The sequence below is a fragment of the Bidens hawaiensis genome, unplaced genomic scaffold, assembly GCF_021521415.1.
Source record: "Bidens hawaiensis isolate Kalapana, Puna unplaced genomic scaffold, B.hawaiensis_p1.1 tig00061126_1, whole genome shotgun sequence".
NCBI classification, from domain to species: Eukaryota; Viridiplantae; Streptophyta; class Magnoliopsida; order Asterales; family Asteraceae; genus Bidens; species Bidens hawaiensis.
The window spans coordinates 58,517-65,712 of NW_027501004.1; the positions used below are offsets into that span (position 1 = coordinate 58,517).

The window sequence follows — 7,196 nt, forward strand, 5'->3', positions numbered from 1 at the left end:
GTTCTATATTATTCATGCATGGAAGATGTTCTTTTAAGGCACAACAAGAGTTTTGAAACGTCAGTACAGTGTTAGGCACGACAAAGTCATACAACTTGTATGACTCCATACTACTCATATATAGGGTGTCTGGATACTGGATCAGGGTGTCGGTACCCTTTAAGGCTTTGGCTTTTGTTGTCTTATTTGTTTTGTCTACTGAGATGATAAGGTTTTTGGCTCCACGGATAACAATGGTATCATCTCAAAAATGCTTGCCACATAGATCGGTGGGCTTTATCTACAAATTCGTGTAATGGTTTAACTAACCTTTAATAAAATAGTGTTTAAGTATGAAACGCAAACAGGAATCCAAGATCCTAGCCATTGCCTCATATATTAAAACCGGGCTCATACGAGTATGGTAATTGGAATGAGTACAATCTAAATCTCTTAACGAGGATCCATTGGAGGGCAAGTCTAGTGCCATCAGTCGCGGTATTTCCAGCTTCAGTAGCGTATATTTAAGTTGTTAAACTTTGGGTTGTGTCGGCCGGTCCGCCTTATGTTGTGCACCGGATTACTCGTCCCTTCTGTCGGCGATGCGCTCCTGGACATAGTTGGTCGGGTCATGCCTCCGGCGTGGTTACTTTGAAGAAATTCGAGTGCTCAAAGCAAGCTTATGCTCTGTATACATTAGCCTGGGATCACGTCATAGGATTTCGGTCATATTATTTTGCTTTAGGGATCGGAGTAATGATTAATAGGGACAGTCGAGGGCATTCATACTTCATAGTCAGAGGTGAAATTCTGGATTTATAAAATACCAACAACTTCGAAAGCATTTGCCAAGGATGTTTTCATTAATAAAGAATGAAAGTTGGGGGATCGAAGATGATCAAATACCGTCCTAGTATCACCCATAAACGATGTCGACCAAGGATCAGCGGATCTTGATTTTAGGACTCTGCTAGAACCTTATGAGAAATCAAAGTTTTTGGTTTCCGGGGGGGAGTATGGTCACAAGGCTTAAACTTAAAAGAATTGATGGAAGGGCACTACCAGGAGTGGAGCCTGCGGCTTAATTTGACTAAACACGGGGAAACTTACCAGGTCCAGACATAGTAAGGATTGACAGATTGAGAGCTCCTTCTTGATTCTATGGGTGATGGTGCATGGCCGTTCTTAGTTGGTAGAGCGATTTGTTTGGTTAATTCTGTCAATGAACGAGACCTCAGCCTGCTAACTAGCTATGTGGAGGTATCCCTCAATGGTTAGCTGCTTACAGGGACTTTGGCCTTTTAGGCCACGGAAGTATGAGGCAATAACAGGTCTGTGATGACCTTAGATGTTTTGGGTCGCACGCGCGCTACACTGATGTATTTATCGAGTATATAGCCTTGGCCGACAGCCCCGAGAAATCTTTTAAATTTCATCATGATGGGGATAGATCATTGCAATTGTTGGAATTAAACGAGGAATTCCTAGTAAGCACGAGTCATCATCTCGCGTTGACTACGTTCCTGCCCTTTGTACACACTTCATGTCACTCCTATTGATTGAATGGACTAGTGAAGTGTTAGGATCGTGGGGACGTGGGTGGTTCACTACCAACGATGTCTCGAGAATGCCACTGAATCTTATCGTTTAGAGAAAGGACAAGTCATAACAAGGTTTCCGTAAGTTAACCTGGGGAATGATCATTGTCGAACCCTGCAACAGCAGAACGACTCGTGAACATGTACTTACATCTGGCTTTACGAGGACCGAAGCTCTAGTTTTAAGCCTCGTAAAGTTTCTTTGACCTGCGTTCATGGCCGCCCCTCGGGGTGTCCTGGATGAAGGTCAACATAACTAACAATTCAGCACAACATGTTCCAAGGAAAACATGAATCAAAGGGCCCGTGTCATGTCGCCCCCGTTTACGGCAAGAGCGTTGCACGTGGCCTCTTTGTAACCCTAAACGACTCTCGACAACGGATATCTTGGCTCACGCATCGATGAAGAATGTAGCAAAATGCAATACTTGGTATGAATTGTAGAATCCCGTGAACCATCGAGTTTTTGAACGTAAGTTGCGCCCTGAAGCCTTCTGGCTAAGGGCACGTCTGCCTGGGCGTCACACATCACGTCGCCCCAATCATCCATCCCTTCTCGGGACCTGTTGGTGTGGGGCAAGAATTGGTCTCTTGTGCCATGGCATGGTTGGCCTAAATAGAAGTCCCCTCATGAGTGATGCATGACTAGTGGTGGTTGATAATATTGTCGTATTGTGTCTTGCGTTCGTTCCATGGGGGCTTGACTCCTTATATAACCACATGTTTCTATCCTGTGACGATGCTTCGATCGGGACCCCAGGTTAGACGGGACTACCTACTAAGTTTAAGTATATCAATAAGCGTAGGAAAAGAAACTTACAAGGATTCTCTTAATAACGGCGAGTGAACCAGGAAAAACCCAGCTTGAAAATGGAACGGCTTCGTCGTTCGAATTGTAGTATGGAGATGCGTCCTCAGCGGCGGACCGGGCCAAAGTCCCCTGGAAGGGGGTGCCGGAGAGGGTGAGAGGCCCATCGTTCCCGGACCATGTCGCACCACGAGGCGATGCCTACGAGTCGGGTTGTTTGGGAATGCAGCCCAAATATGGCGGTAAATTCCGAGAAAGGCTAAATACTGGTGTGAGAACGATAGAAAAAAAGTACCGCGAGGGAAAGATGAAAAGGACTTTGAAAAGACAGTCAAAGAGTGCTGAATTTATTGGGAGGGAAGCGAATTAGGGTCGGCGATGCATCCCAATCAGATGTGGAACGGCTTACGTCGGTCCGCCGAACGGCTCGGGGCACGGACCTGTGTGGATTGGTACGGCGGCCAAAGCCCTGGAAATTGATATGCCTGTGGAGATGCCGTTATGCTTCGGCACCTGTGTGATCTTGACACCGGCATGTGTGATCTTGACACCGGCCTGCCTGCACCCCATTGTGCCTGTCTTGAAACACTGACCATGATCTTCTAAGAAGGGTTCGAGTGTGAGCATGCGAGTTAACTGGTGAGTAAAATCGTATGTCGCAAGGAAGGTGATTGGAGGGATCCCCCTAGCGGGGTGCACCGTCGAACGACCATGATCTTCTAAGAAGGGTTCGAGTGTGAGCTTGTGTATCATGACCCAAAAGATGGTGAACTATGCCTAAGCATGGCGAAGCCAGAGGAAACTCTGGTGGAGGCCCGTAGCGATACTGACGTGCAAATCGTTTGTCTAACTTGGGTATAGGGGCAAAAGACAAATCGAACGATCTAGTAGCTGGTTCCCTCTGATGTTTCCCACATGATAGCTGGAGTCTGGGTGCGAGTTCTATCGGGTAAAGAGAACGATTACAAGCATCGGGGGCACAACGCCCTTGACCTGTTCCCTAACTTTAAATAGGTCGGACGGCTCGGCTTCTTTGTTGAACCGTACCACGGAATCGAAAGCTCCAAGTGGGCCATTTTTGGTAAGTAGAAATAGCGATGCCGGATGAACCGGAAGCCGGGTTACAGTGCCGAACTGCGAGCTAACCTTGAACCCACAAAGAGTGTTAATCACGCGACCTACACCCGGCCATCGAGGCATGTGCCAGGCCTCGATGAGTAGGAAGACGCACCGTGCGCAGCAAAACCTTGGGTGTGAGCTCGTACAGAACGGTCGTCGGTGCGGATCTTGGTGGTAGTAGCAAATATTCAAATGAGAACATTGAAGGCCGAAGAGGGGAAATGTTCCATGTGAACGGCACTTGCACATGGGTTAGTCGATCTTAAGAGACGGGGGAATCCTATCAGATAGCGTGTTTCTCGTGAGCTTCGAATGGGAATTGGGTTAAAATTCTTGAACCGGGACGTGGCGCTGACGGAAACGTTAGGGATTCTAGAGACGTCGACAAGGGCCTCGTGAAGAGTTATCTTTTATGTTTAACAGCCTGCCCACCCTGGAAACATTTGAGTCTGTAGTACGGTCCAACGGCTGGAAGAGCACCGCACGTCATGCGGTGTCTGGTGGCCCCCGGCGGCCCTTGAAAATCCGGAGAACCGAGTGCCTCCCACGCCCAATCGTACTCGTAACCGCATCAGGTATCCAAGGTGAACAACCTATGGTCGATGGAACAATGTAGTCAAGGGAAGTCAGCAAAATGGATCCGTAACCTCAAGAAAAGGATGGCTCTGAGGGTTAGGCACGAGGATCCCTGTCCCGAATCTGTCGGCTGTCGGTGGACTGCTCGAGCTTCCTCCGGCGGGGGAACTGACTGGGAAGGTCCTCTTTGGAGGCCTTCCCCGGGCGTCGAATAGCCATCTCAGAACTGGTACGGATAAGGGGAATCCGACTGTTTAATTAAAACAAAGCATTATGATGGTCCCTGTGGATGCTAACGCAATGTGATTTCTGCCCAGTTCTCTGAATGTCAAAGTGAAGAAATTCAACCAAGCGCGGGTAAACGGCGGGAGTAACTATAACTCCCTTAAGGTAGTCGAATACCTCGTCATCTAATTAGTGACACCCATGAATGGGTTAGCGAGATTCTCACTATCCCTGTCTACTATCCAATGAAACCACAGCCAAGGGAACGGGCTTGGCAGAATCAGCGGGGAAAGAAGACCCTGTTGAGCTTGACTCTAGTCCGACTTTTTGAAATAACTTGAGAGTTGTAGTATAAGTGGAAGCCCTAGGTCAAAAGTTAAATACCACTAGTTTTAACGTTATTTAACTTATTCAGTGAAATACCGCTCTTTCTGGACCCAAGGCCGGCCTCGGCGGGTCGATCCGGGCGGAATACATTGTCAGGTGGGGAGTTTGGTTGGGGCGGCACATCTGTTAAAAGATAACGCAGGTGTCTTAAGATGAGCTCAACGAGAACATAAATCTCGTGTAGAACAGAAAGGTAAAAGCTCGTTTAATTCTCATTTTCAGTACGAATACGAACCGTAAAAGCGTGGCCTAACGATCCTTTAGACCTTCGGAATTTGAAGCTAAATGTGTTAGAAAAGTTACCACAGTGATAACTCGCTTGCGGCACACATGTCAGACTCCTTGGTCCGTGTTTCAAGATGGCCCGAATGGGGTACCCGCAAGCCGGTGTCAGTAACACGCACGTGCCGAAGCACGTCGTGACGACTCGCATTTCCAACTACGATCGGTAGAATGCCATGTCCACTGGCATATCAACTGCCAGGGCTTTGGCTGCCATACCAATCCACACTGGTCCACGCTGCAAGCCGATCCGCGGACCGACATAAGCCGTTCCACATTCGACCGGTACGCATCGCCATCCCTAATACGCTTTCCTCCCCACAATATCAAGCACTCTTTGACTCTTTTTTCAAAGTCCTTTTCATCTTTCCCTCACGGTACTGGTTTGCTATCGGTCTCACGCTAGTATTTAGCCTTGGATGGAATTTACCGCCCTATTGGGGCTGCATTCCCAAAAAACCCGACTCGTAAACAGTGCCTCGTGGTGCGACAGGGTCAGGGCACGACGAGGCTCTCACCCTATCCTGCGCCCCCTTCCAGGGACTTTGGGCCCGGGTCCGCCGCTGAGGACGCTTCTCCAGATTAAAATTCGAATGAAGAAATCGTCCAATTTTCAAGCTGGAATGTTCCCAGTTCACTCGCCGTTACTAAGGGAATTCTTGTAAGTTTCTTTTTCTCTGCTTATTGATATACATAAACTCAGCGAATAGTCCCATCTGACCTAGGGTCGCGATCAAAGCATCGTAACAGGACAGCACATGTGGGTCTACATGAAACAAACGAATGACATGATTCGACAGTCTTATCAATCACCACTAGTCGTGTGTCACTCATGAGGGGGCTTCTATTTAGGCCGACCGCGCCATGGCATAGGGGACCAATCTCCACCCTACACCAACAAGCGACGTGATGCGTGACGCCCAGGAAGACGTGCCCTCAGATAGAAGCTTCGGGCGCAACTTGCGTTCAAAAACTCGATGGTTCATGAGATTCTGCAATTCACAAAAAGTATCGCATTTTTCTACGTTCTTCATCGATGCGTGAGCCGAGATATCCGTTGCCGAGAGTCGTTTAGGGTTATAAAGAGGCCATGTGTAACGCGCTTTCCATAACCAGGGCGACATAACACGGGTCATTTAAGTAATGTTTTCCTTGGCACGTGTTGTGCCGAATTGTTAGTTGTGTCGAACTTCATCCGGGAAACCCCGAGAGGCTGCCGTGACTACAGGTCAACGAGGCTTTACGAGGCTCAAAACTTGAGTTTCGATCCTCGTAAAGCCAGATGTAAGGGCATGTTTACTAGTCGTTCTGCTGTTGCAGGGTTCATCAATGATCCTTCAGGGTCACCAATAGAAGCCTTGTTAAGACTTCAACATCCTCTAAATGATAAGGTTCAGTGAATTTCTCGCGATGTCGCCGGCAGCGAACCGCCCACGTTGCCACGATCCAAACACTTCACCGCCCCATTCAATCGGAAGGAGCGACGGGCGGTGTGTACAAAGGGCAGGGACGTAGTCAACGCGAGCTGATGACTCGCGCTTACTAGGAATTCCTCGTTTAAGATCAACAATTGCAATGATCTATCATCATCACGATGAAATTTCAAATATTTCCCGGGCGAGTCGGCCAAGGCTATATACTCGTTGAATACATCAATGTAGCGTGCGTGCTGCCCAGAACAACTAAGGGCATCACTGACCTGTTATTGCCATAAACTTTCGTGGACTAAAAGCCCGCAGTCCCTCTAACAAGCTGGCCCTGGAGGTATACCTCCACATAGCTAGTTAGCAGGCTGAGGTCTAGTTCGTTAACGGAATTTACCATACAAATCGCTTCACCAACTAAGAACGGCCATTCACCACCACCCATAGAATCAAGAAAGAGCTCTCAGTCTGTCAATCGTATGACTTTGTCGTACCTTAAACTGTACTGATGTGTCAAAACTCTCGTTGTGCCTTGAAAGAATATCTCCCATGCATGAATAATATAGAACGTTCAAAAAAGATAAAATTGTTCAAGATCTTTAATTAAGGTTGAAGGTATCCATCTTTCTTTCTCGGACGAATGGAGTATCGCAACATATGCGCATCGTCTATAATGTGGGGTTTGAGATCACCATAGTAGGGTATTCAGATTCGCCCAAATCTAGCCTTGACACTATAAATGTTTTCTAAATAAACACATTAACACTTTGTATCAATTAATAGTAATCACATAGTAAA

The 7,196-nt window shown here is 47.5% G+C and overlaps 2 non-coding genes across 2 annotated transcripts; one reads left to right on the plus strand and one right to left on the minus strand.

Moving 5' to 3' along the window:
• The first annotated feature begins 1,944 nt into the window (after positions 1-1,944).
• On the plus strand, positions 1,945-2,101 carry LOC143603267 (5.8S ribosomal RNA). The gene has a single exon (XR_013148029.1). It is a non-coding gene; the product is annotated as a 5.8S ribosomal RNA (ribosomal RNA).
• Positions 2,102-5,888: 3,787 nt separating this feature from the next.
• On the minus strand, positions 5,889-6,043 carry LOC143603265 (5.8S ribosomal RNA). Its single transcript, XR_013148028.1, has one exon. It is a non-coding gene; the product is annotated as a 5.8S ribosomal RNA (ribosomal RNA).
• Positions 6,044-7,196: the final 1,153 nt, after the last annotated feature.